Below are 12,347 nucleotides of genomic sequence, written 5' to 3' on the forward strand. Positions count from 1 at the left end.
CAACCCCAGACAGATTCGGTGAGAAAGTTTATACCAGGGGTCCTCAAACTACGGCCCGCCAGCGTCCTTTACCCGGCACACTCAGCCGCACGCCCTTGCCATAGGTGTCAGGGCTAGGGTTGCCACCCGTCCGGGATTCACCCTACCTCCCTCTCTCTGTTTCTCTCCTGTTAGTGAGAGGAAGTTACATCAGAGAGAGAGATGGAGCGAGGGAGAAATCATCCTACGGCAGCCTGACTGTTTTACTGACTGTCCTTCTCACCTGGACTTCTAAACAGATATTTAAAAATCTGTATTATATTAAATATCAATTGAAAAAGGGGGGTACTATTGCGCATAAAACATGCCCCTATAAAAAAAGTTCTCCCTCTGTCCAGCAGTGCGAGGGAGCATGGAGCCGGCTTCCTTTCCAATCAGGAAGCCGGGCAGTGGGTTATGACCCGCTGCCTGGCTTCCTGATTGGCTAGGAAGCCTGGCTTCCTAACCAATCAGGAAGCCGGGTGGCATGTAATGAACTGCCTCCCAGCCTCCTGATTGGTCAGGAAGCCAAGCTGCCTAAGAACAAGTGAAAACAGCTTCCTAACCAATCAGGAAGCCGGGAGGCGGGTCATGACGCGCTAAGAAAAATTAATTGTATTAAAAAAAATTGTTTATTAAAGAAGTTGCTAAAAATATTTATATATATATATTTATATACACTCTCTAAGTAAGGGCTTATTCACACCAATTGCGGTACGTTCCAGAGTGGAAGCTGCTGGAACGCACAGCAATCGCTCACTAAAGTTCCCCTTTGTTCTGTGCATTGAAGTCAATGTCACTGCAGCCACGCCCCACCGTTTTTCAAACTATGATCTGACCCCTAAAAATGTCTGAGGGACAGTGAACTTGCCCCCTGTTTAAAAAATTTGAGGATCCCTGGTGTATACAGTATCCTTAGCAGGGACTGAAAGTAGGACCACAACCCGGCAAGGCACTAGCCTTTTTGTAACTTTGTAAAAAAATATTGGGAAATGCACAAAATGCACATAATAAATATGTGCATTAGCTTGTGATTTACTTTTCTAGAAGAATATTTTAACAATATTATATTTTCTAGCTTGTATAAGGCTTGTCATTTACTAGAAGAAAGGCAGAAAGGAATACTTCTATCGTAACCGTTTTAAAATATAGCAGGATTAGCAACCTTGGCATCAAAGCACCTACATTTTGGTGGAAAACAAGGTTATGCCTGAGCCCTGGGTGGTGAAGGCAGTAAATTCATGAAAGTGACATTTGGTATTTGGGCAGAAAAATGACAAAATCACTATGAGGCAATCACCAACTTTCTTATTAGTGTGGATTTGTCTTGGTTTTATTCAATCATGTTTACCCATTCTTGCAAATTTAACGTGCAATCTAGTCAAATAAAATGAACCTAACCTCAATACTTATTTTAGAGTAGGGTTGCTGTCAGTAGGGATCGACCAATATAATTTTTTCAGAGCTGATACCGATATACGGCCATCTTTCAGGGCAATAGCCGAAATCAGGTGCCAATATTCTATATATTTCAAGTTCAACAAAATATTTAAATATACTGGGACCTGCAGATCGTGGGGGACCACACAGGCATGCTTGGACTTATATTCCTCTGGAGACCACAAGTATGCGGGGGCAGGCCCCACTCCCAGTATACTTGTGGTCTCCAGAGGACCACAAGTCTATGCATGCATGCCTATGAGGTCACCTGGAGACTTCTAGTCCCAGTATGCCTGTAAAATCACCAGGGACTACAAGTCCAAGCATGTATGTGTGGTCACCTGGGGTCCGCAGGTCTTAGTATACATGTGGTCTCCCGAAGGAAGACTACTAGACAAGTGTAGAAGGGATTAAGGAATAACCTTTACTTTTATCTTTATTAAAGCATGCTGTGTACTTTTTTACTTTCATTTACAGAGTCCAAGTATCAAATATAAATTTTGATACTTTTAATTAGTTAGCCTGTGCAGCTCTATCGTTTGTCTGGTGGACTAGCTGTGCTTTCTGTGTACCTCTGCCTCAGTTTCCTTTTCCTTCTCCTCCATGCCTGCAGGAATTATGTGACAGGCAGTGGGGGAGAAGATCACTCTGCAGAAGAGGCAGCACACAAGACAGAGGCTTGGGACCTGCTGCTACAGGACACTGGCCGCTCTCATTTGAATATCGGTAAGATAAATACGGATGCCGATTGTTGCACTCACTGTTATTATCGGCCATAATAATCAGCCATGCTGTTGATCGGTTGCCCCTAGTTGTCAGCTCTGGCATTCAGAAATGGTAGGCCTGTTCATGTCATCAGTGCTGCTAAAACACAAAAAGAAGAGGAAATTGCTAAATCCGTTTAGGTAGAAACTGTGGAATTACAAGAATGGAAACTGGGAACAATACTTATGTGGATAAAGACCTGAATAAGCAAATTTAAGCAATCATTTTTTATCCATTCTTCTCAGAAGTAGATGTCCCTAATAAAAATAGGTTGGGGGACTTGGTCCAGCATTGCTGGTTAGTTTCAACAAAGCATTTGACACAGTTGATTTCAGCAAAGTGTTTCATACAGCTCCATATAATGTTCTCATAATAAAAGTTTACAAGCTAGGACCAAACCCCTACATGTTCCATGGATATGCAGTTGGCTAAATATCAGAATATGATTGAAAACGGGTTTATTCAGAACAGTGACCAGTCACTTGTGGTGCACCACAAGGCTCTGGACCAGGTCATGTTCTGTTTAATCCATTTGTAAGTGATATAACTGAAGGTTTGACTTTTTGGTAATGACACAAATGTGTCTAATAGGGTTGGTTTTTCTTGTGCTGTCTGTAACATGAAAAATTGTTTAGTGATGGCAAGTGCGGCCAGGAGGTGGGTAAAGCAAATAGAATTAAGGGGTGTATCACAAGAGGGATCATTAGCAGGAGTCCTCAGTATGTCCTGAGTGCACTATACAGAACTTTAGTTAGATCTCTTTTGGAATACTGTGTCCAGTTGCGAAGAACGTATTTACAAAAAAAGATAGAGCCCAGAGATGGGCATCAAAATGATGTAAGGTCCTAAGGATAAAACATGTATATGTATAACCTCAAGGAAAGGAGGAAAAGGGGGACATGATTGAAACCTTTAAATATATTAATGGGGGGAATTAGGATTCAAGGGGGCAGTATTTTCAACATGATGCTAAGATTAAGAACATGGGGGCATGGCCTCAAAACTAGTAGGAGGAAAGATTTCAAGCAGAGAATCAACAGTAAGAATTTAAACATGCTTGGTATAAACATAGGCCTATACTCAGACAGAAAGTGTTAAAAACAATACAAAAATACACCAATGTTAAAAAAAGACTTTATGGACCACTTGGTCATTTTCGTATGCAGTTTTCACAAGCTCTTCCCATCAGTGGTATGAAAGGAAAACTTTCAAAGAACATCAAACCTGCATGAGAAATGTAGTTCCCACATTGCCATTTGATGTGGTCTTGAATAAATTACAGTTAATGACCTTTTTCTGGGTTTTAAATTGGTTTACCTATTTTAGTAGCTTCTAGGATTTTTAAAATCAATTTGATTTGTTTGAATGCTTGGTGAATATTATTGTTTCTCTTACAAGTGTATTTTATTCACTTAGTGCCATCACATTTTGCACTGCTCAACACAGTAGACAAAACCATTTACATCTGCCACCCGGTAAAGCATACATTTTAAATGTCAACTGTGGTCATGCAAACTCACATGGTTTCAAGGGGTACTGCTACTCAAACTGCCAAATACCATGGTTTAAGATTCTGATAGGAAAATAGTGACAGGTATGACAAGAAAGTATACCCAAGGCTCATTTCCCAGTTTTCGATAGACATCTTCCAGATTAATTAACTACTATGAGGGGTATGAAAAAAGAAGTCTCCGGTCTCATGATATTATAATGTGGGGACACTAACAACAATAAAAGTCAGACAGAGTTTGTAACTCATTCATAATTTATTGTAAAAGGGTGTGGCAAGGCCACAATGTAACTTGGCAACATTGTCCCCAAGTACACTCAGTTAGAGGGGCTAAGAGGTTCCACAATATGAATACCTTTGCAGAGGAGGAACTGGTTGTTCAGTTCCTTCCAGGTTTTCCAGACTATAGTGGGATGGAATCTCTTGTCCCGAGGCCAGGTGTTGTCAATGACCTGTATAGGTGAATCAGGTGGATGAGAGCAGCCTTATTAGGAGTCTGGACCAGAGCTCAAGGGAGTTGTGTTGGAGTTGTGTGTGTGCAGGAGGCACACTGACACAGGCAGACTCAGGTGTGTAAAAATTCAAATTATGCAGCGCCAACATCAATTAATAAATGTGTCAATATCAACATAAACTGTGATCAGTTCGTGATCACAGTGTGATCGCAATGTGAATGCAAATATGTCCAATAAATATCAAAAGGAACAATCATATATACCAAAAAATAAAAGCAATCGAAAACAAACAAATAAATATTAAATAATGTTCTTTTTTAGTTCTTTTTTCCTTTTCATAAAAACACCGTTGCCCTGGATAATTAATCCCACAGGGTCTCTGAAAACGTTAAATGTTGGTGACAAAACCACCGTGAGTAGTAAAGTGTTTATCTTGTGAAATGATATCGAAAAAAGAAAGTTCCGTGAACTTTTGTTGGGGATATAGGCCAATGCCGTATGTATCCCCTCAAAGGGTGCACACACCGTGAAGCCGTGGCTGTGGTAAGCAGCCGGAAGCGCTCAAATGGAAGCTCTCAGAGCCGCAGCATTCTCCCCACGTCTCTCCAAGATCTCCAGTCGGCGGGTGATGTGACTCCACGTTCATGAAAAAAAGGAGCCTTTCATTGCATAGCACTTTCCAAAAAACGGGGCTTTATTTAAAATCAGACTAAAAAGAAAACCAACGAACATCCAAATTGTTCGGCTTTTAAAACAATCAACAGAATCCTGTATTGGTATGACGTATAATTAGGCCCGCCCCTACGCGTTTCGTCGTCTTGACGTCTTCAGGGGGTTGTGCAGGTCTGAGTTGACCTAAGGGTCATTTTTTGCTGCAGCCTCCATATTTTTCACGTTAGCACTTATATTTAGAACACTTTTATTTCACATATCCAGCACAGAATCATTAAACATCTATACCAGACTCAGGTGTGTGCTGGACGCACGTGGAACAGCCAGGGGAGGCTGGGAGAGGTCAGGAAGGTCAGTAACCCATTGGATGCACTGCTTGGACAGCAGTGTGAGTGCCCACGAGGGGAGAGGTCAGGAAGGTCGATGACCCAAGGGACCAGTTGGACGCACTGCTGGGAGAGCAGTGTGAGTATTACACAAAAATGTGCTGAGAGGCTTGGAGCTGAGGAAAGCTAATGAGCAATACTAAGGACTGTATATGCTGAAGAAAGATGATTATAATGAGAAGTGCATGAAATGTTGGCCATTGTGTGAGCAAAAGACTATCATTTATGTTGCTGCTGGAAGCTGTGTAACATGGGAGGTCTACCCTGTTGATGGAAAGATACTTTTAGTGTTTGCCCTTAATAAACTGTGTTTTACTTGCATTTCCTGACTACAGTCGAGTGTCCTTCTTACATTATATAAAAGTGAAAAAAATATTTTTTTGATAGACGTCTACTTTACCACCTGCCTACCACCCTTTGTGGGTAGGTGGACATGTATTTCTGGAGACCATTTATAAGTGTCACTCCATAAATAAGGTGAGTGCATCTGTAAATGTCTGTGATTAATCCATAATTACACTGCTCAAATCACAGACAAAAGACATAGCGCCAATGTGCACAGTAATTGTGAATGTATACAGTATTATGATTTACATTTGGGTGTCTGCCCCTTCCTCCTCTGATTCTCCTAACAAAAATGCACATGTTGTGCGTTGGTGTGCTGTGGTTCATTCATAATGGCACCCCAGTGCATGTGCATTGCAGCACACCACAATGCACAATAACGCCCTACATTCATTGTGCTGGACATTTTTAGAGCCACAAGAAATGTGATATATCAGTTGTTTATTTTTAAAGTTTTTGAAAATTATATAAAATATATTTGGATACAGTGTTGCTGTTATTTGCCAGTCAAACTATCACAGCACTGTAAACCTAAAAATGGCCTAGTAATGAAGGGTTATATACTGGATAGTACTCAGGTGGTTAACCCTCTTTACAAAGGCTTATAACATCTCTTACTTTGTTTTCTTGTTGATCAATGGGGTACCCAGCTTCTGCTGCTTGTTTCAAATATTCCAAAAGAGATTTTTGCATTTAAGCAAAGTTAGAATCTTCAGGAGTAGAAGATCTCTGCTCTGTGACTGTTGAGAAGTGGGTCATTTATTGAACACACAGATGTCCACCCAAAACAGTTGAGTTCAGTGTTGATGTGCCATTTAATGCCATAGCGCAAACAGTATGCATTAAAGCAGGGATGGCCAAACTCCGGCCCTCCAGCTGTGGTAAAACAACAAGTCCCATGAAGCATCTCTCTCCGGGAGTGATGTCTGTGGCTGTGAGAATCTTGCAAAGCCTCATGGGATTCGTAGTTCCACCACAGCTGGAGGGCCGCAGTTTGGCCATCCCTGCATTAAAGCATAGTAACCATGAACAGCTCAGCTTTCAGTAATCTAACTATGTTAAATTGCTGAAAGCTGATCTGTGATCCGTTGCTATGACTAAGTAACTTTAAGTGCAACCTTTCCTTACACAATGTTAACAACTAAGCCCTATATATGTTGAAGAGACTGTCTGTCATCGCTGGCAGTAGAGAAATCCACGCCTCATTAAATGTACTGCAGAGACAGACGTTGGTGTTTGGAAACTGCAATGCTTTTATATTCTAAAGAACAAAGAGCTTGTTTTTGTTAATGCACAAACTTCCATTCTCTTGCCATGGTATAACTTTTATGAATGTCCTTGTAAAATCAACTCCATGCTTCAGTGGAACTTCAAATGACTTGTTAATTTACCCAGTGCTTTTCTACTTATAATGCAGAGTTTATGAATTTCATGAGTCTGGATGATTGCACTTCTCTCTCCATGAAAAACAATTTGATGCCCCAGGTTAGAGAATCTGTTTCTAGCTGTACTGTTATCATAACAGCATCTTGACAGCAGGATGGAAAGCACACCTTGAATTTCCAGCACATGAAATAATGTCTCCTACTCAAACAATACAAGATTTACCCAAAGCAGTATCAAGCAAGTAACTGATTTAAGGCTGCGCTCATGACACCACTGAAAAAATGCCAGCTTATTAGCCAATATACTTCTGTGATGACGGAAAAATGCAATAAATGTCCTGAATGTCCCATATCATTGGTAGATCAATAACTCCATTAGAAAAATATGCACTCCTCCCATTTTTAGTATGTTCTGTTGAGACCAAAAAGGTATTTTCATCCAATTTAATAATGCAAGAAACTCCCTGTTATAATGACAGGTTATGAATTGAAAGACAGTTCAGAAGACACTTTGAGATTGAACAGCAAGATCCAGGGTAAGGGGCCAACAGTTTTTGGATGAAGAGTACAGAGAAACTAATCACACTTTGGAGTGACTTTTCTGAGCAATCACATGTGTTTTGAATAACATTTTCAAACAGGAAAAAAAGAAATAGACTCGGAATATTGGCAGGTTTGCCATCCTAATGCTATGCAAATACTGTGCATTTATCACATTATTACACAAACAGGTATCTTCTTCCAATCTATGTGTATAGTATGAAGAACATGGTGCAGTCATCCTTTAGAACAAAGGACCCAAAGTTTGTAAGCCACATTTAAATAAACACAAGACACAGAACCACATTTAACATTAGCTCTCTTTCAAGCTCTTCTGTCCAGTTCCTTATGCCTAAATCGAGCTTGGGCCATATAGTCACTCACTGCTATACTCACCCTATCTCCACTGCTGAACAATTTCTAAACGACAAGTTGACACAGTACAACCAAAATTACTTCATCCTTGATAAGCTCCTAACTTTGGATGCACTATGTAGCACCCCCTAACCCCCAAAGGCCTGAGGTGGACCCCAAAGCCAGGGAGCATTTCACTTTCAGGGGTGGATCCTTAGCCGGGTTGTGGGGTGTGAATAGTAATTGTGCGCCAGTTTAGGTCTTCTAACTTCTTTACTAACTTGTTGCCCTTTTCTGAACTCTCTCCAGCTGAAGGACATCCTTTCTGTTGATCAGTGACCAAAACTGAACCGCATACTCAAGATGTGGCCGAACCAGTGTTTTGTACTGGGGAAGAATTATGGATTTGTCTTTACAGTACATTCCCTTTTTTATACATAATATCCAGAACTTCCTGTAATATGTCTTCTGTTGAGTTTATCACCCTACAAATCTTGGTAGTGTCAGCAAAAACTGAAAAATTTCTATTAATATCAGTCACAATATCATTGATAAACAGGTTGCACAGCAATGGCCCCAAGACAGAACCTTGGGGTACTCCACTGTCAACCGAGGACCACTTGGAAAATTAGCCATTTTTTATACTCTCTGGGCACGTTCACTTAGCCAGTTCTCTATCCAATTACACACCATTTCATCAATATCCAAAGAGTGAAGCTTGTAAATTAAATAATTATGAGGTACCGTATCAAATGCTTTGGCAAAAATAAGGTACACTACGTCCACTAGCTTTCCTCCATCTAGGTTGCCACTCACCTCTTGATAGAACTCTAAAAGGTATGTTTGACATGAACAGGCTTTCCTGAAGCCGTGTTGGTTGTCACCACAGTTAAACTGGGAAAGAGGGTATAAGGATTCGGACATCCATGACAAATAGACTCCAGACTCGCCAATCCCTTCCAGCTTCCACAGTGTTGGAATACTTAATTGGAATAGAGGATGACACTGTGTAGTAGAACTGTTGCTGAATAGAGGATAAGCATGAGATCTTCCCTGGGAGAGACACCAGATTAATCCTGAGTTCCATGCCATCCTGGCCCTCCTGTTGTCATAGGGCTCCTCTGTTTCTTCTCCCCAGCTAGTTCCAGGCCCCACCTGGGTCCACATGTGGCCTCCTCCAGGCTTGAAACCTAGTAAACTTCTCTAACCTTGTACATCACATCCCCATGCTAGGCCAGGGGGGACGGACTGTCCTGAGCACATGGCAATCCCGGAGTATTTACGTACTTCCCCAGCTTGCACCACTGGCCATGAAACTTCCAGTAATTGGCTGGAGAGGCATGGGCACTCCAAATGTTCCCCTATTGGATGCCCCACTCTGTAGCAGGGTTACATCCCATTTACAAGTAGGTGCAATCAATAGCAGAACACATAAAAATTACCAAATTAAACCAGACTACAAAGAAGGTGGACTGATTAGAGTGCTAGTAATACTAAATTTAAGTAGCCACTCCACTTAGGGTGGAAGGGGCTACAACTGCATGGACTTGTATTTTGAAGATTGCATACCCTATTTCAGTTCCCAGACAGCAGCAGGTGCTTCATAATTGTCCTAGCCATTTAACAGGTAAGCACAGGGCATCAAAGCTTTTAGTAAGGTGAAGGGGTGGTAGCAGGGTCATCGATTAGTAATTGAGCTGGACATTAAACGGTTTCCGTATTGATGACCCAAGCAATCCTGTCTGTCATGTAACTGTGCCACTGTGTTTTCCATCCATATTAGTAAGAACCTATTTTAAATTATTATTTCTACTTTATTACCTTATTTCTTTACATTGCATTTATATTTTTACAAGCTTGCAACTTCATAATTTGTTACTGTAATAAATATACAGATTTCAAGATGAGCTACCACAAAGAGTTTGCTGAGGTTCGGTGCAATTACTCTGTTTATCTCAACAACTAGGCTGTTACATAGGAAGAAACATTTTGTACATGTTATGGTTTCATGAAAATCATTATAGTCTGATAAATGTAGTACACTGACACATAAACCATTGTGTAACTTGGATTTAAGAAAATATTTTCTCTGCAAGCATTTAGAGTAAACAATATTTTTTTTTTGACACTTGGAAGTGGAAAGCTCCATGTCAGAACAAATATTTCAATCTCCTCTCAAATAGATCAAATCCTGTAAAACATTTTACAACCTTCTATAGTTACTGGCACAAAACACAAACACAAAAAGATTAATTGAGACAGTCTGAAATATAAATATAGAAAATGTTATGGCACTGAGACTGATATCTGTTCTTAAACGGTCTGAACAATGGTTTATTTCTAAACTGGCACAGTTGTAGATAGAAGACCAATGTTACACACCTTTATCAGCACTAGATTTGAAGTGTTGACATAATATTTTTATTAGTTTGAGATGATGTTGGCAGAACTCGAATGCAAGAGGTAATCATGAAGTTTGATGAGAAAATGTGCTTTATCCTAATAGAGGATTAGTGTAGGGCAGCATTTCTGGGCAGTGTACGGTATATTATGTATGGTTTTGCCTAAAAGGTCTTAAAGGAAACCTGCACTGAGAAAAAATATGGAAGATGCCATTTCTAACCTCCTTCTGAAAATGCAAGTTGTCGGGCTGTTGCTGGATGAAAGTGACCCAGAAAAGGTATATACTGTAAATCAGAAAAGAAAGTAAAGTATTGCTAAACTACAAATGTATTGTCGTCAACGCTTAGAAAGTACTGACACCATTGAATTACCTTGACAGACAGATAATTAATTCTTTAGAAGGAGAGATAATCAATAGCAGCCTTCCTTTAAAAATGATACTTCTGTTTCAATGTACCATCATCTATCCACTTCTGTAACTAATCTTACACTTACATTCTTTTTCAGTGCACCATTGCCAGGACACTATAGTTTTTAGTGTGCTTCCTGGAATCTTGCTCCCTGGCTAACTCGCCAATTTTCTGTTCCGCAGTTCTGTTCAGTGGGCCTAAAGAGAAACTTCACCCTTCTGAAATTCTATTCCCACTGCTCAATTTCCTTACCCCCATCTTGAAATATCCCACTCCAGCTCCAGAAAATATTATGTATAGCGATTTCTCAACAGGAGTTCATTGGATATGTTTAACTATGCTGGGAGTTAAAAGCATTTAAATACTTAAGATTCTGGTGGTATTGAAAAGCTGCCACATCTCCACCCCCCAGCCGATGCAAGCGTTTAACCATCAGATGAGTCGAATACTTGCTCCCCTCATCAGGGCTTAAATTCCAAAGTCAAATACTCCTCTGTATTGGATTACATAAAGATGGTAAAAGCTAATATTATAATCTGACAAGAGACACATCTCATGGGTGCAAACGTTTGAGTATGAGAGACCCTATAATTGCGCACCATTTCATTCTTATTCATCCTACTATGGAGTGTCTCCTCCCTTGTCTCCAAATCATTGTGTGTCAAAGTATTAGAGGTGAAACTTGATCCCATTGGGAGACATTTTAGTGATGGAGTTTAAAAACCAATGCATTACCATCGGTATATACTCCCCCTCTGTCCAATCTGGTTAGGCTAAATAGCCTACCCATAAAGTGACTAAAATACCAATTATTTTAGCAGGCAACTTAAATATGGTCCTGGGCCCTGAACTCTATCAGTTAGGTAGTCTAGGCAGATGCCCAGATCAGCCCAGTCACGAAGCTGGTGTCCTGGCTATCGCTTGATGGATATATGGAGATGGAAATATCATAAAATAGGAATATTCTTGTCACCCTGAAACCCACAAAAACTTATTCCATTTAGACATTGTACCTTTCAACTCCAAATCTCTAGCCATTATTATCTCAAATTGAATACTTACCTGAGCTATATCCAATTGCTCTCCTCTCACTTCCCTTTATCAACATCAATGTTAATATCTTGCATAAACACATGCTTCCGGGTTAAACAGTGTTTTCCCCTCCCTAAATAACTTGGATCAATGAAATGTAATTCCTAGAAAATTGGCATATGTTAATAACGGAAATATCTTTACCATTCTCTTGTCAATGGTCAATGATATAGTCTCCAATCCATTTCCTATTTTCTATTTCTTCTTTCACTACTCCTTTTCAACTTCTGCTTTTTACTCCTGTGGACAAGATATTGGTACACTTGACAGATCCTGGTACCTCCTTGGAGCCACTGCTGAGCCTGATCAAAGGATTCTGAGTGTTCTCCAGTTTCCAAGTAAACTGGGGAAAGTCACACATATTCCCAATAGATGCAATAGGACCTAGAAAACTTCCTCTTGTCTCTTTAAATTTACTGACCGATACCGATATTTGGGAGTTGAGGTTCCGTTGCTTCTCACCTGCACCTCTCACCACCTACACTGAAAATAACGTATAACCAATGATGGTAGAATTAAAACTAGGATTCCTATATGGTCTAAATTACCCCTCAATGTACTGGGTAGGTTGG

The sequence above is a fragment of the Nanorana parkeri genome, unplaced genomic scaffold (genome assembly GCF_000935625.1).
Source record: "Nanorana parkeri isolate BGI_ZX_2015 unplaced genomic scaffold, ASM93562v1 scaffold348, whole genome shotgun sequence".
Classification (NCBI taxonomy): domain Eukaryota; kingdom Metazoa; phylum Chordata; class Amphibia; order Anura; family Dicroglossidae; genus Nanorana; species Nanorana parkeri.